The sequence below is a fragment of the Brassica rapa genome, unplaced genomic scaffold (assembly GCF_000309985.2).
Source record: "Brassica rapa cultivar Chiifu-401-42 unplaced genomic scaffold, CAAS_Brap_v3.01 Scaffold1076, whole genome shotgun sequence".
In the NCBI taxonomy this organism is placed as follows: domain Eukaryota; kingdom Viridiplantae; phylum Streptophyta; class Magnoliopsida; order Brassicales; family Brassicaceae; genus Brassica; species Brassica rapa.
In genome coordinates, this window is record NW_022611010.1 from 11,928 (window position 1) to 38,647 (window position 26,720).

Below are 26,720 nucleotides of genomic sequence, written 5' to 3' on the forward strand. Positions count from 1 at the left end.
CTTGAGCATTTTGATGAGAGCATCCATCTCGGATCTCCTGATGAAGTCCTGATCATTGCCACGGATGTTAGGAGCTCCTGAGTATGTCACCAGTGCCTTGCCATTACCCTCACACCCCTCTCCTTCAGCTCCACGGCTAGATGATCCGGCTCCACTTGTTCCCTCAGAAGCATGAGCTCTTGCCTCCCTTTCCTTCATGAACTTCGCCGGCTTCAGATGAGGATGAAGTATCCAGCACTGGCTCTTCTTGTGTCCATGCTTCTTGCAGTGATCACAATTGCCATTGAACTTCCTATCCTCATACTTGCCGTGTGCTGCTCTGTTGGCTTGTGGTATCTCCTCATGATCAGTTTGCGCAGCATTGGCTAGAGACAAGTCTCCTTTGCCACCAAACAAGCCAATGGAGCCTTGCTCCTTTTGTATCTGAGCACACGCATCCTCCAGGTCTGGAAGCTTCTCAGCCCTCAACATATGCTGAATCAACCCACTGTAGCTTGGATTCAATGTAAGCAGCAACCCAAAGACCTTGTCTTGCTCTCTCCTTTCATTGAGCAGCTCCGGATCAGTTGTGCTAGGCCTCAGCATCTCCAGCTCTGACCAGAGTGTCCGGAACCTCCCCAAATGCTTAGTGAACTCCATGTCCTCCTGAGTTAGATCATTCAAAGCTTTCTTCACTTCAAAGACCCGGCTGAGGTTAGAGGTGTTTCCATACACCTTCTTCAGTGTTTCCCACAGCTCCTTGGCTGTCTCACAATAGCTGTAAGCATCTAGAATGGCCGGCTCCAACGAGCTATGAAGAGCAGACATCACCATCATGTCCTCTTGTTGCCACTTCTCAGCTTCAGCTTCCGAGACACTCTCCTTGTCTCCTCCTTGAGTAATGAGCTTTGGAGCCTCACCAGATGTGATGTGCTTCCATAAACCCTTACTTCCCACAGCAGTCTTCACCATCCTAGACCATACTAGGTAGTTACTTCCCTTGAAAGTCACAGCAACCTTCATCTTGGAACCACTCTCCATCTTCAACAGTTTCACTTCAATAACTTGTAAAAGACTTGATCTTGAGACTCAGAACTACAACACCAGCTTAACCCTTCCGTGCCTTGTCTTTACTCTTCAAAGAACCCTCAAAAAGTTAGATAAGACTTCCGGAATGAAGATGTAGCTCCCGGGATGCAGCTTCTTCCAAGAACACTCACACCACTCTCACTTGATCTCTCAAAGTTTCAAGTTTGAATCTTCAAGAGAAAAACGCCAAGAACTCAGATTGAAATCAACCTGGCTCTGATACCATATCACTTTTGAGTGATGAAAAAGATAATCTGAGTTTAGATAAGAATAGAGAAGAGATTAGAGTAGATTTAAGAGATTAAGAGACTAATGGAGAATCATTGTCAAATGTGTAGAGAGATTGATTTGTTTAGAACTGTCTACCTTGTATTAATCATGAGTGTCAACAATATATAGTGAGGCTACAATAGGTTAAGGGTTTCGCAAATGGTCACTATTGTAAGGGATAAGAAGTTGCTTTAATTTAAACTCTCCAATAAGCTTCTCCTTTGTGATAAAGCACCTTTAGCCTTATCCAGCTCTTGACAGCCTGGCTAAGCTCTTCCTTATCCTCTCCAAACGGTCACACTCGCCAGTAGTTACCCCAAGTAACTTCTCCTTTCACTCCTAAGTTACTTGATCATGGTAACTTCAATCTGGTCGAGGTGTGGGTGACTTTAACCTGTACGGCCTGTACGGTCAGTACGGATGGTACGGCTTGGGTCGACTCCAACTCTCCCATCTCCTTCCCTTTACTCCATCTTAGCCTCCTTATCTCATGACTTCATATTAACAGTTTGTACCTGTTCAGAACTTCAAATGGAGCCTTCTCATTCAGAACCTTGGTTGGAGTTCTGTTGATCAAGTAACAAGCAGTGGCAACTGATAAAATGTATGAATTATAAGAGTAGCTTGTGTGATTTATCAAGAACAAAGAGAAGAGAGAGCTAGGGTTTACTAAGAATCCGAGAGAGAGAGAGAGATGAAAGAGAGAGAGAGGTGATTTCGAAACCATGAGAGAGAGTAATGAGGAAGTATATTTCCTTACTTCATTTGGTACATGATACATGAGTATATAAAGAGAGACAAAGAAGACATTGCATCTAGGGAAAATAATAAACAAAGAATCCCATAGAACTAATAAACTAATCTACTCTTGGACTGGTATGCACAGATTGCTCAGCCTGATAATGACAGGTCCTAACGGATGGGAAGGACTTTGAATCCTTAACCAGACCCGTGACATTGCTTCCCAATGTCTCTCCACTTCCCATTGGCGACCAAAGATATTCTTCTTGCCATCTCCCTTCATTTCATCAGTTCCCTTTGCATATCTTGCACTCCAAGGTAGAGTAGATTGTACAGACAGTCTTGCATTGCAAGGTAAGGAGATTCTTTGCTTAATCGGATCACACTGATGATCCTCTTGCTCCTTACTGCCTTCTCTCAATATACTCAGCTCTTATTGCTTCATGTCAACACTCCCCCTCAAGCTTGACCATGGAACAGGTCAAGCTTGGAAACCATGAAGCATTCCCTCATTAAAACCTTTAGCTTGAGAAAAACCACATGGGAGAAAACCCAAGCCAAGGAAAAAGAGTAGAACACTCCACGGTTGAGAGTGTTAGTGGGAAGAGAGGTCTATGAGTCCAAGTTTAGGATGGATGAACTCACAAACCTTGCTACTGGCTGCCTTGGTGAATATGTCAGCTAGTTGATCTTCACTTCTTGTGTAACATGGAAGAATCACTTGCTGCTCTACTGCTTGTCTCACCTTGTGACAGTCCACTTCTATATGCTTAGTCCTCTCATGGAACACAGAGTTTGATGCAATGTGTATTGCTGCCTGATTGTCACAATGCATAGTCATTGGCGTGGAGATCTCTATGCCCAAGTCCTTTAGCAGACCCTTGATCCGTATGAGTTCACTAGTAAGCTTCCTCATAGATCGGTATTCTGCCTCAGCACTTGAGCAAGAGACCACCTTCTGCTTCTTGCTCTTCCATGTGACTAGGTTTCCTCCAATAAAGGTACAATAGCCTGTGGTTGATCTCCTATCAACTCTATCTCCAGCCCAATCAGCATCACAATACCCAACAACTTCAGTACTCTTGTTGCAAGCCATCCAAACTCCCTGACCTGGGGCTTTTCTTAAGTATCTCAAGATCCTTTCCACCATGTTCCAATGATGTACCTTAGGAGCTTGCATGTGTTGACTCACTTGGTTCACAGCAAAACACACATCCGGCCTGGTGATAGTGAGATAGATGAGCTTCCCAACCATTCTTCTATACCTCTTGACATCCTCAAAGGGAGTTGCATCAAACTCCCCCTCACGCATAGCCTTGTAGCCTTCTTCCAGTGGTGTCTTGGCCAATCTTCCTCCAAGGTCTCCTGCCTCCTTTAGAATGTCCAAAGTATACTTTCTTTGGGACATAAACAATCCCTCCTTTGATCTGCACATCTCAATGCCAAGGAAATATTTCAGTTCTCCTAGGTCTTTGATGTCAAATGCGGCCTTGAGGAATGTATTAGTTGAGCTGATCCCTTCCTTGTTACTACCAGTGATGATGATATCATCTACATAGACCAGGATCACAACAATCCCTTCCTGGCTGGTGAGAGTGAACAGTGTGTGATCCGCTTGAGACTTCACAAAGCCTCTCCCATTCAGTGTGGTGCTTAGCTTGTGGTACCAAGCTCTTGGTGATTGCTTCAAGCCATAGATAGCCTTCCTGAGTCTGAGGACATTCCCTGGTTTTACCATCTCTTCCATTCCGGGAGGTGGCCTCATATATACTTCATCTTCCAGTTCACCTTGCAAGAATGCATTCTTCACATCCATTTGCCACAGATCCCATTCTAGGTTCACTGCCAATGAGAGGAGGATCCGGATTGTATGGAGCTTGGCCACTGGTGCAAAAGTGTCTAGGTAGTCTTCTCCATATACTTGTGTGTACCCTCTTGCCACCAGTCTGGTCTTTTTCCTTTCTGGCTTCCCATTTGCAAGGTACTTGATGGTGTGTATGAGTCTGCTAGTCACAGCTTTCTTCCCTTTTGGAAGCTCTGTCTCATACCAGGTGTTGTTCCTTTCCATGGCCCCCATTTCATCATCCACTGAGTTCCTCCATTCATCATCCTCCATAGCTTCTGCATACGTTTTTGGTATCCATTCCTGGTCCAAGGAGCTCACAAAGGCTTGATGTTCTTCTGGATACTGAGCAAGGTTGCATACCCCACTCACTGGATGTGCCACCGCTTGAGCATTGTAGTAGATCCTTGTCTTAACCCAATCTGAAGCCGGTCTCCTGATCCTTGTACTTCTTCTTAGAGCTGGTGTCTGCTCAAGTTCACTATCTTGAGCTTCTTCAGTTTATGGTTGTTCCATCTCATCTTGATCATGAGACAATACTGAGTTTTCTTCATGTTGAGCTTGTGCAGGTTGTTCTCCATTGCCCCCCTCATGATCATGATGAGAGACTTCATTGTCTCGTACCTCAGTTCCATCAGGCTGAGGAGTAGTGTCCCGGCCCTTCTCTGGTTCCCTTGGTAAGTTGATGCCAAGTCTTTCCATAAGAACTTTCAGATTGTTAGCTCTGTCCGAGGCAGAATGAGATAGATCTTTGAGTTCTCCCCAACTCTTCTCATCATAGTAGGCCTTGGATTCCATGAACTTAACATCTCTGGATACTAGGACTCTCCTTGTTTCTGGTACATAGCATTTGTACCCTTTCTGATGTGTAGAGTACCCAATGAACATAGCCTCTGTGCTCTTTGCTTCTAGCTTGTTCCTTAGTTCTCCTGGAATCAAAACAAAACACACACACCCAAACACACGCAAATGGTCAATGGATGATCTAGATTTGTTTAGTACCTCATAGGGAGTGGCATCAAGGAGGACTCTTGTAGGTGTACGGTTGATTAGATAGGTGGCCGTGACCACTGCATCTCCCCAAAAACGCTTAGGTACATTGGCATGGAACATCATACTCCTCGCCACTTCCATCAAGTGTCTATTCTTTCTCTCAGCCACTCCATTTTGTTGAGGTGTATAAGGACAGCTAGTTTGTTGAATGATTCCATGTGAGGCTAGGTGTTGTTTGAAGGCTGTGCTAGTATACTCACCACCATTATCTGATCTAAGAATTTTGATCTTAACATTGAAATGGTTAGTAATATAGCTTTGAAAGTTTTTAAAAGCTTCTAGCACTCTATCCTTAGATTGCAACAAAGTGATCCATGTGTATTTAGATTTCTCATCAATGAATGTCACAAAATATTTATGTTGCTCTCTAGATGCACATGGGGTAGTCCATACGTCAGAATGGATGAGATCAAAGCAATTATCATATTGAGTCTTTGATTTAGGAAACACAGTTCTACAATGTTTTCCTAAGATACAAGCCTCACAATCACTTTTAAAAGAAATGCTAGGCAACAGGATGTTCAAGGCATGAGAATGAGGATGTCCTAGTCTAGCATGCCATATTACATCTTTAGGGAATTCAGAAACAGAATGAAAAGCAGGATATAAATCAGTTGCAGATCTTGTGTCCTCAAGCAAGTACAAGTCTCCCTTGGTAACACCTTTGCCAAGCAACTTACTAGAATCAATATCCTGAAAGTACACACTGTTAGGCGTGAATGTAACTTGACAATTGAGATCATTAGTTACTTTCTTAACAGACAATAGGTTTGAAGCAAAGGTGGGCATATAGAAAGCCGTAGTTTCTTTATCAAACAGTCTAAGATTACCTACACCTTTTATTGGGATTTTATCTCCATTTGCTATCATCACATTTCCTAAGGCCGGTTCTATGTTTTTAATCAGTTCTAGATCACTTATCATGTGATGAGAAGCACCAGAGTCTATAACTAAGGGCTTAGCTGATTTAAAATCTTTCATAGGTCCATTAGCAATATGTGAAGCATTAAGAGAGACACCAAGGGTTTTAGATATACCAGATTCCTTTAGAGCCTTGATGAGAGCTGTTAAGTCAGACTTCTTGATGGTCTCATCCAGGTTGGCTCTTGGCGTGGCATAGCCTGATGTGGAGGCAGTGGCACTTCCCACACCTAGGTTGCTTATTCCCATGGTGATTGGTGTTGTTGGCTCAGCACCATCAGCTGAGAAGTTGGCCCTTGCATCTTGGTATTGAGAGCGAGTCTCCCTGAACTTGTTGGGCTTAAGGTGGGGATGGAGTATCCAGCATTTGTCCTTCAAGTGACCCTTCTTCTTGCAGTGGTCACAGGTCAGGCCTTTCTTCTCATCTTGTTTGTAAGCTGCCTTGTTTGCCACTGCTTGTTCTGCTTGATGCGCCATGCTTAAGTCTCCCTTTCCACCAAACAAGCCCACTGAGCCTTCTTCCTTCTGGATTTGAGCACACACTTCATCCAGGTCAGGTAGTTTGTCAGCTCTTAAGATGTGCTTGATCAAGCTCCCATAAGATGGGTTAAGAGTGAGCAGCAGTCCAAACACTCTGTCCTCTTCACGTCTGGTTAGGAGAGTGGCATGGTCAGTGGTGTGTGGTCTTAGCAGCTCCATCTCTGCCCAAAGAGACCTGAACTTGCCAAAGTGTGGTTGAAACTCCACACGAGGTCCGGACAGGAGGTCCGTACCATCAACCGTACGGCCACTCCACACGCCCAAGTCATCCGGTTCAGCCCAAATCAAGATGTGCAATGTGAGGGCGGTTCACTCGGATTCTATCCTTTTCTATAGTGACCGTTGAAGTGTGAGAGGGAAAGGGAATATACCAAAGGGATCAGAGTGAGCTGTATGTGCAAGCTGGAAAGGTAAAGGTGCTTTACCTTTACAGCAAGACCAATCTCCTCCCTTCATTCAAATGAAGCAATCTGAGCTCTCCATTCAGTCCAAAGTGGCCAGCTAGCTCCAGCCACATCAAGACCAGTCTTCTCTCATCCTTACCATCCATTTTATCTTTTAATTACAGCCTTAGGATCTAGGTTTGTGATATGAGTTGTGTAAAGGCATATATAAGCCTCTTATGATCACTTTGTAAACCCTTAAGCTGAGAGAGTCTCTCTTCTTCATAAACTTGTTCTTGAATCTTATTCTCTGGCTACTAAGTCTCCTAATCTCGTTTCTAAGTCTCTCAGTCTCTTATACTCTCCATTAATCTCTTAGACTTCACCCATACTCCCTTTGATTCTCTTAATCTCTTTTCTATTCTTCATACACAACTCTCTCATCTGTTCTTACATCACTCAAGTACTGGTACTCTGAAAACCTCATATGGTATCAGAGCCAGGTTGCTCAGACTCCTGGTGAAGACTTCCGCTACATCCACAAGCTCCCAAGCTCACGCCCTTGAAGATTCAGCTCACCTTGTCCCAAGCTTCTGCCTTGAAGAGTTCTTTGACAGTCTTGTTCATCCAGCTTCAACATGGAGTCCAAAAGAACCATTGTCATTGCTGTTACTCTCAATGGTCCCAACAAAGGAAACACTCTCCTTTGCTTCTCAAGCTGAAAGAAGCTCTCAGCCCAACAAGGCGCCTTACAAGAAGGGGGATAGGAGAGGCCTGAAGTGTGAGCATTGCAAGAGGGATGGGCACACCAAGGAGAGGTGTTGGATACTGAATCCAAGCCTCAAACCTGCCAAGTTCAAGTGAACCGTGCCCATGGAGGTTCAAGAGATCAGCTCGGATCTCTTGTTTGTTAAGATGAGGAGAGAAGACTTGAGGGGTTAAGTATGAATGGAGGAGAAGAAGCTTAGGAGGAATGGAGAAGGTTGGGTGAGGCGTCCGTACAAGGCCGTACACGGCTGTACATGGCCGTACTACCTGGCCGTACGCACTTACCTTAGTTGCGGTAAAGCAATAAGTTACCTGGATGGTCACACCTGATAAGGACAAGGGCTGATCACTTATCTGAAGGATCAGACCGTTACCAAGGAAGAAGGAGCGTGTGACAGCCTGTCTTGGGCTGGAGCGGATCTAGCATAAAGCAAAGATGCTTCACACACGCGGCCTCTCTCATTGGATAGTTCAAACCTCTTCTTATCTTATCCTTTGACTCTACATGCTTTCTCTCCTTTTGTATCTGAAACCCTAGAGTCTCTACCTCACTATATAATGTATCCTAATCTCATTAATGAAAGTTAGACAGTTCTAAACAAATCAATCTCTCTATACTTTTCACAATGATTCTCATTTAGTCTCTTAATCTCTTAAATCTACTCTAATCTCTTCTCTATTCTTATCTAAACTCAGATTATAGTTTACATTACTCAAAAGTGATATGGTATCAGAGCCAGGTTGATTTCAATCTGAGTTCTTGGCGTTTTTCTCTTGAAGATTCAACCTTGAAACTTTGAGAGATCAAGTGAGAGTGGTGTGAGTGTTCTTGGAAGAAGCTGCATCCCGAGAGCTACATCTTCATTCCGGGAGTCTTATCTAGCTGTTTGAGGGTTCTTTGAAGAGTAAAGACAAGGCACGGAAGGGTTTGAGCTGGTGTTGTAGTTCTTATACACTTTTGTGTATTAGAGCATGATTCAACTAATCAGGGATAATCAGATGAAAAGATTAAAGAGATTAAGAGATTTTAGTGAGAGAATAGAGAGAGAGACTCAAAACTCCATTAATTAATAACTGATAAGGGTTTACAAGTATATAAAGAGAGAGCAACAAGGGATTTCGAAATGTATAAGCATGTGTAGTCAAAGGACAGGCTGGAACTCCTTTTGAATCACTTGGCTGTGCTTTCTCACATGCTTGCACTAGTGTAAAAGCATCCTCTCCTTTCCAGCATCATACAGGCTGTCAAAGTGCTCCCTTATCCTTCCTTATCCTCTTAGGTCGAGTTTACCCTCTTCTCTTCACTAAGTTACCTTCTCATCTCATCAGATAACTTCCCAAGTAGTTACTGTGGTTAAAAAAAAGTTACCACAGTAAAACTCTAAAGTTACTGTCTCTCCTTGGTCTTCATCTCAATACTCCCCCTCAAGCTTGACCATGTAGAACAAGTCAAGCTTGGAAACCATGAAGACCTCCCTCATTAAAAACCTCACCAAGTAAAACCCATTGGGATAAAACCTTGATGAGGGAAAAAGAGTGGAGACTCCATGGTTAAGGGGCTCAGCTCCTGGGAGTAAGATCAATGAGTCCAAGCCTTGATAGTATGGACTCCATTGTCTTTAATCTCGCTGCCTTAGTAAACACATCTGCAAGCTGATCTTCACTTCTTGTATAGCATGGCAGAATCACTCCCAAGATAATCATCCGCCTCACCTTATGACAATCCACTTCTATGTGCTTTGTTCTCTCATGAAACACTGAATTGGAAGCAATGTGGATAGCTGCTTGATTGTCACAATGCATTGTCATAGGTGTGGTCTGCTCGATCTCCAAGTGCTTCAAAATACCCTTGATCCACACTAACTCATTTGTAAGCTTCAACATAGCTCTATACTCAGCTTCAGCACTTGAACAGGAGATGACCTTCTGCTTCTTACTCTTCCAAGTAACCAGATTCCCTCCAATGAATGTACAATACCCAGTAGTTGATCTCCTGTCCACTCTATCTCCTGCCCAATCAGCATCACAATACCCAACCACTTCTGTACTGCCATTGCAACCCATCCAAACTCCTTGTCCATGCGAGCCACTCAAATACCTTAGTATCCTATCAACCATCTTCCAGTGATGTACCTTTGGTGCCTGCATATGTTGGCTCACTTGATTCACAGCAAAGCATATATCAGGTCTGGTGATAGTCAAGTAGATCAGCTTACCCACCATCCTCCTATACAGCTTAGCATCCTCAAACAACTGGTTCTCTTCAACCTCCCCCTCACGCAAGACCTTATACCCTTCCTCAAGAGGTGTCTTAGCTATCTTTCCTCCAAGCACATCAGTCTCCTTCAGCATATCCATAGTGTACTTCCTTTGAGACATAAACAAACCCTCCTTAGATCTGCATATCTCAATCCCCAAAAAATACTTCATCTCTCCCAAATCCTTGATGTCAAACACAGATTTGAGAAACTCCTTTGTAGCCTGAATCCCTGCCTTATCACTTCCTGTGATAATCAAATCATCCACATACACTAGAATCACAATGCTCCCTGAAGGTCCTGTCAAGGTGAAGAGAGTGTGATCTAGTTCAGACTTCCTAAAGCCTCTCCCATTGAGTGTTGTACTCAGCTTCCTGTACCAAGCTCTAGGTGACTGTTTCAACCCATATATTGCTTTCTTCAATCTCAAAACATTCCCTGGCTTTACTAGATGCTCAAGACCAGGAGGTGGATGCATGTATACTTCATCTTCAAGTTCACCTTGCAAGAAAGCATTCTTCACATCCATTTGCCACAAATCCCATTCCAAGTTTGTTGCAATAGATAACACAATTCGAATTGTGTGAAGCTTGGCCACTGGTGCAAAAGTATCAATGTAATCTTCCCCATAAGTCTGTGTAAATCCTCTTGCAACCAGCCTAGTCTTGCGCCTATCTATCTCCCCATTTGCAAGGTACTTGATGGTGAAGATCCATCTGCTTGAAACTGCCTTCTTCCCTTTAGGTAACTCACTCTCATACCAAGTATCATTCCTGATCATTGCATCCCTTTCATCTCCTACTGAATCTCTCCAAACCTTGTGCTTCATAGCTTCCTCATAAGATCTTGGTATCTCATTCTCATCCAAGTTACACATAAACACCATGTGCTCTTCTGGAAACTCAGCAAAGGAACACACGGCTTGAGAGGGATGCTCCACAGCCTGGGCATTGTAGTACACTCTCGTGTTTACCCAGTTGGAAGGATCCCTCCTTATCCTTGTGCTCCTCCGCAAGGTCTCAACCTGTTCTTCAGCCTGAACATTCTCTTGTGCTTCCTCTCTTAAACCAGTAGGTTCTCCCTGCTCATTTCCACCTGACTGAGCTTCACTCTCTACTTCCTGTGTCTCCTCCTGATCATGCTGACCTGAATCCTCTTGGTTATGCTCCTGCTCCCCTGATTCAGATCCATTCCCCCTCTCATGATCAAGAGGGGTTGTTCCTCCAGCTTCTCCAGCTTGATTAGAAGGTCCTGTTCTTCCTGGTTCCTGATCTTGGGATAATCCTATCCCTAGTCTCTCCAACAACACTCTCAATGTTGTTGCCTTCTCTGATGGAGCTCGGGACAGATCCTCTAGGTCTTCCCATTTCTTCTCCTCATAATACCCTTTAGACTCAACAAACTTTACTTCTCTAGATACCATAACCCTCCTAGTTATTGGATCATAACATTTGTAGCCTTTCTGAGTGATTGAGTACCCAATGAACATAGCTTTAGTACTCTTTGCTTCTAGCTTGTTCCTTCTTTCTCCGGGAATCATCACATAACATAAGCACCCAAAGACTCTCAAATGATCAATGTGTGGCTTGGTCTTGTTCAATACTTCAAAGGGAGACAGTTTCTTCAAGACACGGGTTGGCACTCTATTGATGAGATAGCAAGCAGTCTGAACAGCATCACTCCAAAACCTCTTAGTGTTGAAATGAGTTGAGTATAAGCAAGGGAAGTGATTGGGGTATAAGGAAGCATTAGGAGAAGGATGGGTTAAGGAAAGGATGAGGTATGAAGTCGACCAGTCCGTACAATCCGTACTGGCCGTACTGGCCGTACAAGCCTTACCTTCCCGGGTCGACTTCATCATCAACCAAAACTTACCATCCTTACCCAAGTTACTTTGGAGTTACCGTGAGTGTTAAGAAGCCTTGTGACCGTTAAAAGGAAGAAAGGAGACGCGGAGAAGACAGGCTGGCATAGCTGTAAAGTGATCAGCATCTTGGAATATGCTGAAAGTGTGTGAAGCATTCCATTGGCTAGTTCAACCCATCCGCTCCCTTTAGCTTTGACTACACATGCTTTACCTTATCTCTTAAGCTGAAACCCTAGTCTTTTCTTTGCTATATATTGTAACTCTTGGTGATTAATGAAAGAGAACACGAGTTTATGAGTCTCTCTCTCTAGTTCATCATGATAATCTCATACACCTTCTCTTAAACACTCTAATCTCTCTTGAATCTCTCTTAAACTACTCAATACCTTTCTTATTCTCTAAAATCATATGGTATCAGAGCCAGGTTGGCTTTGGTATTGAGATCTTGTGTTCTTCAGCTTCAGATAAACATTCTTTCTTGTGAGATTCTAAACAAAGTTCAAGCAAATCAAGATGGGAGGAAACAAGGTTATCACGGTTCCGATTTCACTCAAGGGTGGGGGAAACTACCTGTTGTGGTCTAGGCTTGTGAAGACAGCCATTGGGAGGCTAGGGTTATGGGGTCACATCACAGATGAAGCTCCAACACCAGTGGCCAGTGAGGAAGAAGGTGGAAGAGAGCTCGCGGTTGCTGATGGAAAGAAGTGGATTCAAGATGACTTGATGGTGCTATCTGTGCTGCAAGGATCACTTGAAGAACATCTCTTGGAAGCCTACAGCTACTGCGAAACTCCAAAACACCTGTGGGAGGTACTCCAAAAGACTTTTGGGAACGTTACCAATCTAAACCGTGTGTATGAGATCAAGAAAGCTATCAACACACTGGTACAAGATGGAGAGGAGTTCACCAAGCATTTGGGCAAGTATAGATCCTTGTGGTCTGAGCTTGAATCATTGAGGCCAAGCACGGCTGATCAAGAGCTACTCATGGAGAGGAGGGAGCAGGATCAGGTGTTTGGGTTGCTGTTGACGTTGGATCCTCCGTTCAACGATGTGATCAAGCACATGCTGAGGATGCCAAGTCTTCCATCCATGGAGGAAGTGTGTGCGCAGCTCCAGAAGGAGGAAGGGTCCCTTGGTCTCTTCGGAAGCAAGGGAGACTTAGCTCTAGCCAACAAGGCTGAGGAAGGAGTGCAAGCTAACCGTGCAGCATACAAGACTGATGAGAGAAAGTATGGTGATGAGAGGAGGTTTGGAGGCAACTGTGATCACTGCAAGAAGCCGGGACACAAGAGGAGCCAGTGCTGGATCCTTCATCCCCATCTCAAGCCGGCCAAGTTCAACAAGGATCGAGAAGCCAGAGCTAACCTGTCTACTGAAGCAAGTGAAGCCGGTCCCTCAGGAGCGGGCTCAAGTGCACAAGTGGGTGAAAGCGCAGGCAAGGCAATGGCAACTCACTACACGGCCGCAAGGAGTTTGGAGCATGAAGTGATCCGCAAATCTGACATAGATGCCCTCATCAAAGCTCTTAAGGAGTCTGGTACATTCGGAAACACTCTTGGTTACTCATATACTGCTCACATGATGCCTAGGAATGAGAATAGGTTGATAGATATCATTGAGACATTAAAACTGAGAAATGAATCACCTAGAACTCATCTTGCTAGAGGCATAAAACCATTGATTGTTGACTCTGGTGCATCTCATCACATGATTAGTGATGATAGCTTAATCAAAAACATAGAACCTGCTCATGGACATGTAATGATTGCAAATGGAGATAGAATTCCCATTAAAGGTGTAGGAGACTTAAAGCTATTTGATAAGAACTCTAAAGCATTTTACATGCCTGATTTTACTTCTAATCTCTTATCTGTTAAAAGATGTACCAATGATCTACAATGCAATGTTATCTTTAGTCCTAACAATGTGACATTTCAGGATATTGAGAGCAATAAGTTGATCGGACAAGGAGTAACCAAGGGGGATCTTTATGTACTTGAAGACATTAACCCCATTTCTAGTTGTTTGCTGAGTTCTGTTTTAAGTAAAGGTGCATTATGGCATTCTAGGCTAGGACATCCACATGTTAGAGCCTTAAGCTTAATGTTTCCAGGTGTCATGTTTAAAAATAATGATTGTGAGGCTTGTATTTTGGGAAAACATTGTAAGACTGTTTTTAAAAGATCTACTACTATCTATGATAAGTGTTTTGATCTTGTTCACTCTGATGTATGGACTGCTCCCTGCTTATCTAGAGATAATTACAAGTACTTTGTCACATTTATAGATGAGAAATCTAAATACACCTGGATAACACTCATTAAAACAAAGGATAGGGTTCTTGATGCATTTAAAAACTTCCAATCATATGTATCTAACCAGTATAATGCAAAGATTAAGATTTTCAGGTCAGATAATGGTGGAGAGTATACTGGCAATGCATTCAAGAGTCACCTAGCTCAACATGGGATCCTACATCAGACTAGTTGTCCATACACTCCTCAACAGAATGGTGTAGCTGAGAGAAAGAATAGACACCTAATGGAGGTGGCAAGGTCTATGATGTTTCATACAAGTGTGCCTAAGAGATTCTGGAGTGATGCTGTGATCTCGGCTTGTTATCTAATCAATAGGATACCAACCAAGATCCTGGAAGATCAAGCTCCTTATGAAGTTCTTAACAGAAGCAAACCTGTGCTGGATCACTTAAGAGTCTTTGGATGCGTGTGCTTTGTACTTGTACCCGGGGAGCTAAGGAATAAGCTAGAAGCAAAGAGCACAAGAGCCATGTTCATTGGCTACTCAACATCACAAAAGGGATACAAATGCTATGATTCAGAAGCCAGAAGAGTTCTTGTGTCTAGAGATGTGAAGTTCTTGGAGGATAAGAGCTTTTATGGAGATAGAAAGTGGGAAGATCTTGAAGATTTGTCTCAACCATCTGATCGAGCTACAAGTCTTAGGCGTGTACTGGAAGGACTTGGAATCAACATGTCCCAGGATCAGCAACCATCAAGGGAGAATGAAGCTGAAGAACCATCACACCATGATCATGAGGGGGGTATTAGGCTGAGCCTGAAGATCATGAGGATCAAGACTCAGATAGTCATGGTCAAGGTGTGATACAAAGAGAGGAAGAACAGGAAGAATCCATTCAAGAAGATCATGTGGAACCAAATGAAGTAGAAAGAGAAGTTGTTCAGCCTACGGTGGTCCAGCCTACGGTAGTGGAAGTGGAACAAGCCCCATTAAGGAGAAGCACACGGCTAAAGAGAGATGCTTCCAACTGGGTAAACACGAGAGTGTACTACAATGCTCAGGCTGTGAAGCATCCCTCTCAGGCTGTGTGCTCGTTTGCAAGTTACCCAAAGGAACATTGTGCATTCATTACAAGTTTAGATGAGAGCAGTGTACCAAGGTCATATGAGGAAGCAATGTTACATGAAGATTGGAAAGAATCAGTGGGTGATGAAGCAAATGCTATGATAAAGAATGACACTTGGTTTGAGAGTGAGCTGCCAAGAGGGAAGAAGGCTGTAACAAGCAAGTGGATATTCACTATCAAGTATCTACCTGATGGAACTATTGAGAGGAAGAAGACAAGATTGGTGGCTAGAGGATACACTCAAACATATGGGGAAGACTACATTGATACCTTTGCTCCTGTTGCCAAACTCCATACCATAAGAATTGTACTATCTCTTGCTGTGAATCTTGAGTGGGAGCTGTGGCAGATGGATGTGAAGAATGCTTTTCTTCAAGGAGAGCTAGATGATGAAGTGTATATGCATCCTCCACCAGGTCTAGAGCACCTTGTGAAACCTGGAAATGTATTGAGACTCAAGAAGGCTATCTATGGGTTGAAGCAATCTCCTAGAGCATGGTATAACAAACTAAGCACTACCTTAAATGGGCGTGGGTTCAAGAAGTCTGAATTGGATCACACTCTCTTCACTCTCACTACACCCTCAGGTATTATCTGTCTACTTGTATATGTGGATGACATTATCATAACAGGTAGTGATAAGGCTGGTATAAAAGCCACCAAGGAGTTTTTGAAATCTGTGTTTGAAATCAAAGACTTAGGAGAAATGAAATACTTCCTTGGAACTGAGTTGTGTAGATCTAAGGAAGGATTGTTCATTTCCCAAAGGAAGTATACACTTGATCTTTTGAAAGATGCAGGTATACAAGGAGATAAGACAGCAAAGATGCCTCTTGAAGATGGATACAAGATTCCACGTGAGGGGGAGATTGAAGATAGCAAGGTCTTTCATGATCCAAAGCTATACAGGAAGCTGGTAGGGAAGCTCATCTACCTCACCATCACAAGACCAGACATTTGCTTTGCTGTGAACCAAGTGAGCCAGCATATGCAAGTCCCAAAGGATCATCACTGGCGCATGGTGGAGAGACTGCTCTTGTATCTGAACGGGACATCAAGCCTTGGAGTTTGGATGGGATGCAACAAGAGTACTGAAGTAGTGGGATATTGTGATGCGGATTGGGCTGGAGATAGAGCAGATAGAAGATCAACCACCGGCTACTGTACATTCATTGGAGGCAACTTGGTGACTTGGAAGAGCAAGAAGCAGAAGGTGGTGTCTTGTTCAAGTGCTGAAGCTGAGTATAGAGCAATGCTGAAGCTTACCAATGAGTTGGTATGGATCAAAGGGATCTTGAAGCATGTGGAGATAGAGCAAGCAGCCCCAATGACTATGCATTGTGATAATCAAGCGGCTATACACATAGCAACCAACTCAGTCTTCCATGAGAGAACCAAGCACATTGAAGTTGATTGTCACAAGGTGAGGCAGATGATTGCCTTGGGAGTGATATTGCCATGCTATACAAGGAGTGAGGATCAACTTGCGGATGTGTTCACCAAAGCTGCAAGACAAAAGACTATGGAGTCCATTCACATCAGATTGGGGCTCATAGATCTTTCACCAAGGAGCTGATCCCCTCTGCCATGAGGTCTTTACTCTTTTTCCCTCATCAAGGTTTTGTCCCAATGGGTTTTCCTTGGTGAGGTTTTTAATGAGGAAGATCTCATGGCTGTTCCAAGCTTGAATGGATTCTAGGATTCAAGCTTGAGGGGGAGTGTTGAAATGAGTTGAGTATAAGCAAGGGAAGTGATTGGGGTATAAGGAAGCATTAGGAGAAGGATGGGTTAAGGAAAGGATGAGGTATGAAGTCGACCAGTCCGTACAATCCGTACTGGCCGTACTGGCCGTACAAGCCTTACCTTCCCGGGTCGACTTCATCATCAACCAAAACTTACCATCCTTACCCAAGTTACTTTGGAGTTACCGTGAGTGTTAAGAAGCCTTGTGACCGTTAAAAGGAAGAAAGGAGACGCGGAGAAGACAGGCTGGCATAGCTGTAAAGTGATCAGCATCTTGGAATATGCTGAAAGTGTGTGAAGCATTCCATTGGCTAGTTCAAACCATCCGCTCCCTTTAGCTTTGACTACACATGCTTTACCTTATCTCTTAAGCTGAAACCCTAGTCTTTTCTTTGCTATATATTGTAACTCTTGGTGATTAATGAAAGAGAACACGAGTTTATGAGTCTCTCTCTCTAGTTCATCATGATAATCTCATACACCTTCTCTTAAACACTCTAATCTCTCTTGAATCTCTCTTAAACTACTCAATACCTTTCTTATTCTCTAAAATCATACTTAGGGACATTCATGTGGAACATTATTGATCTCGCAACCTCCATCAAATGTCTATTCTTCCTCTCAGCCACCCCATTTTGTTGTGGTGTGTAGGGACAGCTAGTTTGTTGCACAATCCCATGCTTTGCAAGATGACTCTTGAAAGCATTGCTAGTGTATTCTCCTCCATTATCAGACCTCAGAAAGCATTGCTAGTGGGTTAACTTCTTCATCCCAACTCCTATGAGATTTATTCAACTTTCTGGTGATTCTCCACCACTTTATGTATCCAAATCAAGCTTCTCACAAAGTGATTCATCCAGGTTTGATTGGAACGACGAAGAAGCTGTGCTATTCCCAAACTGGGAAACTGGAATCACCTGATTTGAAAGTGGGATAACTTCTTCTTGCCAACTCCTATGAGATTTATTCAACTTCCTGGTGATTCTCCACCACTTTATGTATCCAAATCAAGCTTCTCACAAAGTGATTCATCCTGGTTTGATTGGAACGACGAAGAAGCTGTGCTATTCCCAAACTGGGAAACTGGAATCACCTGATTTGAAAGTGGGATAACTTCTTCATCCCAACTCCTATGAGATTTATTCAACTTCCTTGTGATTCTCTGTTGAAATGAAGAAGAGAATGACCAGAAGAAGAATCTAGTTCATGATCCAAGTTTGATATTGTAGAGGAAGTAATCCGGATACTTCAAGATGAGACTAGTTCATACAGACTTGTGAACCAAGTTATGGTTAGAGTGAAGAAGGAAGAAGCATGGCTGTGTGTGATCCATTGATCTTAGAAATAAAGAAGACAAAGAGAAGAAGAGATACTTGAAGAGATTCAGGTCTGGAAAACCTTGCTACACAAGGCAGTCCGTACAGTCTTGGCTTCCAAGTTACCTAGAGTGACTTGGATGATAAGGCAGGTGAGGAACTCGTCCAGCTTGATCTTCTGAAGCAGATTTGAAGTTAAAATGGAGCATCAGACCGTTGGAGAGAGCTGAGACAAGTTGGGAATTAAATAGAGTAAAAGTCACATGTGCATAAGAGGATGAACCTGTTGTCACTTTCACCCAACCAGACTGTGCCCATATCTCTCTCCTGTCACTCTCTACTCCCTCTGGTCGAGATTCACCTTGGCTGTACCTTCCTGGCTTCATCAGAAAACCCTACAATATTATTTGTTTAGTAAAACCCTGTTTTAGTCTTTGTTTAATATGTGTGCTTGTCTATTTAAGACAATGCTGTATCTGATTGTAAACCAAGGAGAGTAAAACTCTTTCTTCATATACTCTGGTTACTAAACTCTCAGATTCTCTCTATTCTCTTGTCTCTCACGACCTCCATTACTCCCTTATACTCTAGCATACTCAGAAACTCTCCCAAACACTTTATACTCTCTTCACTCTCTCATTACTTTCAATTGCTTATCAATCACTCTCTCTGGTTTCATACTGAACCAGAAGCTTATTCTCATCATATTCCTTTTATTTCATCTCAATTCTTTCATGGTATCAGAGCAACAAGCTCTTGAGAACCTATATTGCTTCCGCAAATCATCCCTGTCCAAAATCTCTCTTTAAAAATCTGTTCAAACCTGTTCGTTACATCCTTTTATCCTCTGGTCCAAAGGTTTTCCAGGAGGGAAAAACCTCACCAGAACTCAAGATAAAGGAGTATCTCAGTCTCTGGAACTCAAGAAAGTCTTAGCTCAGTTCAGCAAGCTTCATCAAAGTCCAGTCTTTCAAATCCTGTCCCTTTCAAACCAGTAGGAACATCCTATTATCCACTGGTCCAAAAATCTTCAAGATGATGAATATTCAAGCATGGGCGAGTTCAGTGAAGCTCAAAACTCCAAACTACTCTCTCTGGGTCAGAATGATGAAGAAAAACCCTAGAGGCAAAGGTGTTTGGAGCCATACTTCAGATGAAGCTCCATGGAAAATCTGCAAGGTCTTTGCTCATGTTAATGAGAGGCAACCAGAAGCTCAGTCTCTGTCCAACAAATCCTACTTCAAGTTGGAAGAGAAGAAAGGTCAGAAGAGTCAGCACTGCAAGGAAGGACTCACTAAGGATAGGTGGTGGATATTCAATCCACATCTGGAACAAATGTACTTTCAATAAGCCCCCATGGGCTGGAGAGTCAAGAAACCAGCTCAGGTTTCTTGAGAGTAAGCTGAATCTTCTACTCTAATAAAAGCACTGTGTGTGCTGGTCGTTTGTGTTGTCTTAGGGTGTTTAGAAACTAGCTTGTTGTTCTTGTCTAGTTTCTACACATGAAAAGACTGTCCAATTGTCATTTTGTCTAAGTATTTGTCTGCCTTAGAATTTTGTTAAGAGTCTTAGTGCTATTTTTAATCTCTATCTCTGAAAAAAAAAAAAAATTTGCCATTATATTATTCTAATCTTTTCTAGAAAATTTTCTGGTTTATTTGCTTCAAAATTGTCAAGAAAAAGTTTAGAAATTTCTTTTAACAGGTTGTTTAGACCTGGTGTTAGGTTGTGATGTTTCTATGTTACCTGAAAGGTTAGTTATGATAATTAGGATTCAGTGTTGTTGCTTGAATAGTTTCAAGAAAGTTTATGTCCATTGTGTTCTTTGTTAAGGTGTTTTTGGAGATCAGACTTGGTGAGAAACCATGTTCTGATCTCTTTATTGTCTTTTGATACCTGTCTTTAGTTGTGGTGACAGGTTATTAAATGTTATGTGATGGCCTTTACACATCAAGCACAAGCTCAAAGCTCACACCCTCTTGAAGACTGCTCAAACCGACTTTCTCAAATTTACTTCAATATGGAGTCAACAAAAGCCACAGTCATTCTCAGGGTTCCTATCTGATCCCCTGGTCGTGTATGGTGAAGTCAAATTAGCAAGAAGAAACATAGAGAAGCCATTTCATCTCATGTTCTTAAAAGCACTCAAATTCAGTCATGCTTCAAGGAGTTCACAGGCGGATGGTGTCCAATAGAACCAAGAAGACCAGGAGGACAGGAGGGGATCTAAGGGTGAGCTTTACAAACAGGGCTAAACACACAAGGAAAAGGAGTTGGGTAATGAATCCAAAACTCAAATCCACCAAGCTCAGATGAGTAGTGTGTATATGGAGGTTCAAGGAACCAGCCCAGGTTCCTTGGCTGTAAGTTAAACCTCCTAAACCTGAACAATAGCTTGTGTAATGTGTCTGGTCATTTTTTTGAGTGATGGTGTAGAGTCCAATGGATCATGATAAGTTGCTAGAAGTTGCATTGTGTCTTAATCTTATCATCTGTGGTTGTTTTTGTTCCTAGAAGTGTCTGCCTAGGTTGTCATGCATCCATGATATATTGATATTGATTGGGAGTCCTTCAATTGTCATGTCTGCCTTGAGATCGTTAAGTATCTAGGAGTGTTCCTAGATGTGTGGTGTATTCATGCTGTTGTTGAAATTGATTAGGTTATTAGCCTAGTCTTCTTTAGCATCTGGATTGTCTTAAAAATGCATATTGGATTGTATTAAAGAGGCATACATATTGTTCCTGATGCATTCATATTGTTTCTAAAGCTGTCATAGGAGGTGATAAGCTGTTTTGCAATCTTTTTTTAAGCAGTGGCGACCAGCCTTGAGTTTATTCAATGATCTGGTCCCATGCTGATGTTACTGATCCCTATCTGAGTTGTAATGGTGTGTAGGACACAGGATGTGACTATTAGACCAGAAGCAGCAACAGGAAAAGGGATATAACCATGTTAATCAGAGCCTGCACAAGATGCTGTTGAGATAAGGAGTTGATATGAAGTCTTAGAGAATCTTGGGTAGAGAAAGAATGAGGTGAAGAAGCTGTGTGTAGAGTTTGGGAAAGCTTAGGTTGAGACAATACCGTACTGGCCGTACAATGGCCGTACCATCCGTACGAGTATGGATCAACCAAAGCTCATGTACAGGCAAGTTACCTTTGCGGGAGTGAAATGGTAAACTTGGGAGGAGTTAACTTGGGAGTTACTGACCCGGACGTTGGAGAAAGGATAAGGGACGCGGCTTGACAGGCTGGATGAGAGCTGTAAAGTGAAAGCAACCTTATCCTCCCCGGTCACACATGTGAAGCACCTGATTGGATCAATTTGAATTAGGCGCTCCTCTTCTCCTTGACTACACATGCTTTACTCACTTTAGTCTCATGTAACCCTAGGATCTTAAGACTATATAATGTAACCTCTCTCATTAATAAAAGATTAGACAGTTCTTGACACAAAAACACTCTCTTAGACTCAAAGACTCTCAATCATGATTCTACACTAAACTCTTAGCTAAACTCGTTCTAAATCACCTCTAAACTTCTCTAATCCCTTTCTTTTCTTATATCAAACTCAGATTCTCTAAAGTTCATATGGTATCAGAGCCAGGTTCATCATAATCTGGGTTTGATTACTAAGAACACTTGAGTTGCATTTCATTCATCCGAGTGGGTCTGAAATGGAAAGCAACAAAGCTGTGGTTCCGGTTACTCTCAAGGGGGGTAACTATCTTTTGTGGTCTCGTTTGGTGAAGACCGCAGTGGGGAGTAAGGGTTTATGGGGACACATCACACAGAGTGAAGCCCCAAAGCTCATTACTTATGAAGGCGACAAGGAGGTTGTCGAGTGCGATGAGGAGAAGTGGGAGCAGGATGATCAGCTGGTGACGTCCATACTCCAACGGTCTCTTGAAGTGTCTATCCTGGAGGCATACAGCTACTGTGAGACAGCAAAGGATCTTTGGGACACGCTAAAGAAGGTTTATGGTAACATCTCAAACTTGAGCCGTGTGTTTGAAGTGAAACGTGCTATCAACAGCTTGACACAGGAGGACATGGAGTTCACTAAGCATCTTGGGAGGTTCAGAGCCTTGTGGTCCGAACTGGAGATGCTGAGGCCAGGCATAACCAACCTAGATGAGCTGGCTGAGAGACGCGAGCAGGACAAGGTGTTTGGGTTGCTGCTCACGTTGAATCCAAGCTACAACAGCCTCATCAAACACATTCTGAGGTCCGGAAAGTTACCTGATCTTGAGAACGTGTGTGCGCAAGTTCAGAAGGAGGAAGGGTCTATTGGTCTCTTTGGAGGGAAAGGGGAGATCACTCTTGCAAACCAAGCTGAGGTTCCACAAGCAAACCGTGCAAGCTCTAACCAGTATGATGCAAAGAAGTTCACGGGAAATTGTGATCATTGCAAGAGACAAGGTCACAAGAAGAACCAGTGCTGGATCTTGCACCCTCATCTGAAGCCGGCCAAGTTCTCAAGAGAAAAAGATGGGAGAGCCAATGTCTCGTATGCTGGAAGTGAGCCGGGGAGTTCAAGTGTTGCTGGGAGCTCAGGCCAAGCTGGAGAGGGCGGGACACGTGAGCCTGGAGATAGCAAGGCCCTGGTGACTTACACAGCTCAACCAAGCCTTCAGAACAACCGTGAGAACGAGTACCTGAGGAGATCAGACCTTGACTCCCTCATCAAAATGCGAAAGGAGAATGGTAACACACTTGGTACTCTTGGTTACTCTTTTGGTGCATCATATGAACCGTATAGTATTGCTAGAGAACCTGATCACTCACGCATTGCTTATAAACCTACTAGCATACTAGGACAGTCTCATATTGCACACAATCTGTTTAAACCATTGGTAGTTGATTCAGGAGCATCTCATCACATGATTAGTGATACTAGTTTGATTAGAGACATTGAACCTACAAATGGACATGTCATGATTGCAAATGGAGATAAAATCCCAATTAGAGGAATTGGCAAGCTAAAACTGTTTGATAAAGAATCTAAAGCATTTTACATGCCTGACTTCACATCAAATCTATTATCTGTAAAGAAATGCACTACAGATCTTAATTGCAATGTTATATTCAGTCCTAATGATGTGAAGTTTCAGGATATTGAGAGCAGCCAATTGATTGGAAAAGGAGTTACCAAGGGAGATTTATATTTACTTGAAGAACTAGCTCCTGTTTCTGATTACTTGTGCTCATTTAATTCTGCTTCTATGATGAATAAAAATGCATTGTGGCATGCTAGATTAGGTCATCCCCATGTTAGGGCTTTAAACTTGATGTTACCAGGTGTGGTATTTGAAAATAAGGATTGTGAAGCTTGCATCTTAGGCAAGCATTGTAAAACTGTGTTTCCCATTTCATCTACTGTTTATGACAAGTGCTTTGATTTAATTCACTCTGATGTTTGGACTGCTCCTTGCTTGTCTAGGGATAGTTTTAAATACTTTGTCACATTCATAGATGAAAAATCGAAATACACCTGGATAACACTTATTCAAACCAAAGATAGGGTGCTTGAAGCTTTTAAAAATTTTCAAAACTATGTGACTAACCATTATAATGCCAAGATTAAAATTTTGAGATCAGATAATGGTGGGGAATACACTGGTCAAGCCTTCAAGCAACATCTAGCTCAACATGGGATACTACACCAAACGAGTTGTCCTTATACTCCTCAGCAAAATGGAGTGGCTGAGAGAAAGAATAGGCATCTCATGGAGGTGGCAAGGTCAATGATGTTTCAAGCAAATGTCCCTAAGAGGTTTTGGAGTGATGCTGTGGCTACATCCTGTTATCTAATCAACCGGATCCCAACTAAGATTCTACATGATCAGTCCCCTTTTGAAGCCTTGAACAGATACAAGCCATCATTGGAGCATATGCGAATCTTTGGATGTCTATGCTTTGTTCTGAGGCCAAAAGAGTTGAGAAACAAGCTTGAAGCAACCAGCACAAGAGCTATGTTTGTTGGCTACTCTACTACTCAAAAGGGTTACAAGTGCTATGATCCTACTACTAGAAGGGTTCTAGTCTCTAGAGATGTGAAGTTCATTGAAGCTAAGGGGTTCTATGAGGAAAAGAATCAAGATGAGTTGCTAGAATTGACAAGAGAGTCAGACAGAGCGGCCAGCCTTAGAAGCATTCTAGAGGGCCTTGGGATACATACTACCCAGGATCCGAAGGAAAGACGCAGCACAACAAACACACAACCTACAGAGGCATCAAACTTAGATCATGGGGGGGAAACAACACCTGAACCGGCTGAAGTACATGTTGAAAGCCACGATCAAGAAGGCTCAGGTGATCATGATCAAAGTATGATACATGAAGATAGGGAGGTACCAAGCCAAGATCAAGAGGATCAAGAGGAGGAAACGAATGCAACTACAACTGAACCTGAACCAGAGCCGGCCGTGCAGCCATTGAGAAGAAGCACCAGAGTGAGAAAGGATAGTTCCAACTGGGTAAACACGAGAGTGTACTACAATGCCCAGGCTGTGGAACATCCTTCTCAAGCTGTGTGTTCCTTTGCTCATTATCCAGAAGAACATTGTGCCTTTATGGTAAGCTTAGATGAGAGCCATGTACCGAAGTCATATGAGGAAGCCATGAAGGACAAGGAATGGAGGGAATCAGTAGGAGCTGAATCCAATGCAATGATCAAGAATGACACTTGGTATGAGAGTGAGTTGCCTAAAGGGAAGAGAGCAGTGTCTAGTAGATGGATCTTCACAATCAAGTACCTAGCAAATGGACAGATTGATAGAAAGAAGACTCGGTTAGTTGCAAGAGGATTTACTCAAACATATGGAGAGGATTATATAGACACATTTGCACCAGTTGCTAAACTACATACCATCAGGATTGTCCTATCACTTGCGGTAAACCTTGAGTGGGGTTTGTGGCAAATGGATGTAAAGAATGCATTCCTACAAGGGGAACTAGAAGATGAAGTGTATATGTTACCTCCTCCTGGTCTAGAACACTTGGTGAAGAAAGGGAATGTTCTCAGACTAAAGAAAGCTATCTATGGTCTGAAACAATCACCAAGGGCATGGTACCACAAGTTGAGCACAACTCTGAATGGAAGAGGCTTTAGGAAGTCAGAGCTTGATCATACTCTCTTCACACTCAACACACCTTCAGGTATTGTCGTTCTACTTGTATATGTAGATGACATCATTATAACAGGTAGTGATAAAGAAGAGATACAAGCTACCAAAGACTTTCTTAAATCTGTTTTTGAGATTAAAGACTTGGGAGAGATGAAATACTTCCTTGGAATTGAGATATGTAGATCCAAGGAAGGGTTGTTTCTATCCCAAAGAAAGTATACACTTGATCTGTTGAAAGATGCAGGTAAGCTTGATGGAAAGACGGCCAAGACTCCCTTGGAAGATGGATACAAGGTTCCACGTGAGGGGGAGATTGAAGACAGTCCACCATTCAAGGATGCAAAGCTTTATAGGAAGCTAGTGGGTAAGCTTATATACCTAACCATCACACGTCCTGATATTTGTTTTGCTGTGAACCAGGTAAGCCAGCATATGCAAGTTCCAAAAGAACATCATTGGGGAATGGTGAACCGGATCTTGATGTATCTCAATGGCTCAGCGGATCAAGGAGTGTGGATGGGGTGTAATGGGAGTACTGAAGTTGTAGGCTACTGTGATGCGGATTGGGCAGGAGATAGAGCAGATAGAAGGTCCACAACTGGCTACTGCACATTCATTGGAGGGAACTTGGTAACTTGGAAGAGTAAGAAGCAGAAGGTGGTCTCATGCTCAAGTGCTGAAGCTGAATACCGAGCCATGCTGAAGCTGACTAACGAGCTTGTGTGGATCAAAGGGATACTGAAGCACTTGGAGATTACTCAATCCACTCCAATGACAATGCACTGCGACAACCAGGCTGCTATACACATTGCCACCAACTCAGTCTTCCATGAGAGAACCAAGCACATTGAGGTAGATTGTCACAAGGTGAGGCAGATGATACTTCTTGGAGTCATCTTACCATGTTACACAAGAAGTGAAGATCAGCTAGCAGATGTGTTCACAAAGGCAGCAAGGCAGAAGACAATTGAGTCCATTCATAGCCGGCTAGGACTCATTGATCTCACGAGAAGGAGCTAAGCCCCTTAGCTATGAGGTCTTCACTCTTTTTCCCTCATCAAAGTTTTGTCCCAATGGGTTTTCTTTGGTGAGGTTTTTAATGAGGAAGATCTCATGGCTGTCCAAGCTTAGACTTTCACAAAGCTAAGCTTGAGGGGGAGTGTTGAGATGAGGAGTTGATATGAAGTCTTAGAGAATCTTGGGTAGAGAAAGAATGAGGTGAAGAAGCTGTGTGTAGAGTTTGGGAAAGCTTAGGTTGAGACAATACCGTACTGGCCGTACAATGGCCGTACCATCCGTACGAGTATGGATCAACCAAAGCTCATGTACAGGCAAGTTACCTTTGCGGGAGTGAAATGGTAAACTTGGGAGGAGTTAACTTGGGAGTTACTGACCCGGACGTTGGAGAAAGGATAAGGGACGCGGCTTGAC

At 42.9% G+C, this 26,720-nt stretch overlaps 1 long non-coding RNA gene across 1 annotated transcript; it reads left to right on the plus strand.

Moving 5' to 3' along the window:
* The first annotated feature begins 17,823 nt into the window (after positions 1-17,823).
* Positions 17,824-21,122, plus strand: LOC117131612. The gene is made up of 3 exons (XR_004454712.1): positions 17,824-20,241; positions 20,355-20,522; positions 21,056-21,122. It is a non-coding gene; the product is annotated as an uncharacterized LOC117131612 (long non-coding RNA).
* Positions 21,123-26,720: the final 5,598 nt, after the last annotated feature.